Source organism: Meleagris gallopavo, unplaced genomic scaffold (assembly GCF_000146605.3).
Source record: "Meleagris gallopavo isolate NT-WF06-2002-E0010 breed Aviagen turkey brand Nicholas breeding stock unplaced genomic scaffold, Turkey_5.1 ChrUn_random_7180001926351, whole genome shotgun sequence".
Taxonomy (NCBI): Eukaryota; Metazoa; Chordata; class Aves; order Galliformes; family Phasianidae; genus Meleagris; species Meleagris gallopavo.
In genome coordinates this window covers 1-652 of record NW_011188657.1, presented here as the reverse complement: position 1 = coordinate 652, position 652 = coordinate 1, and the positions used below count along the sequence as shown (strand labels likewise).

General features: G+C 47.5%; 1 long non-coding RNA gene across 1 annotated transcript; it reads left to right on the top strand.

The window, feature by feature from the left end:
• Window position 1: 1 nt before the first annotated feature.
• Window positions 2–575, top strand: LOC104916644. The gene is made up of 4 exons (XR_796630.1): window positions 2–30; window positions 132–243; window positions 341–433; window positions 541–575. It is a non-coding gene; the product is annotated as an uncharacterized LOC104916644 (long non-coding RNA).
• The last annotated feature ends 77 nt before the right edge of the window (window positions 576–652 follow it).

Genomic DNA, 652 nt, shown 5'->3' with positions numbered 1-652 from the left:
AGACCGCGAGAATCAGTCGATCCTGATCACGTAAGTACGCTCCCTGCTCGGGTCCCTGCGGGGCTGCCCTGTGCCCTGTGTGTACCTTCTCCCTGACCTCACGCTCTCTGCTTCTCTGTTTGGTTTGACAGCGGAGAATCCGGTGCAGGGAAGACTGTGAACACAAAACGTGTCATCCAGTACTTTGCAACAATTGCAGCCAGCGGAGATAAGAAGAAGGAGGAGCAGTCTGGCAAAATGCAGGTACATTAAGAGATGCTGGCTTGAATCAATGTTTATTCTGTTCCTAGCATGAATTTTGGAAAATAATAATTATCCAGGAATAATTGTTATCCTGTAGGGAACACTTGAGGATCAAATCATCAGTGCCAACCCGCTGCTGGAGGCCTTTGGAAATGCCAAGACTGTGAGGAATGACAACTCCTCACGCTTTGTATGTCGCTACTCCCCTTACAGTAATGATGGGGCTAGTGATATTCTTAAATAAGGAGTTGTCCAAAGAAGCCATCCAGGTTGAATGCTCCTCTGTTTCCTCAACAGGGTAAATTCATCAGAATCCACTTTGGGGCCACAGGAAAACTGGACTTCTGCTGACATTGAAACTTGTAAGAGATGCTCCTGGCCTGCTCCATTCCTTCCCAAATTCCCACCT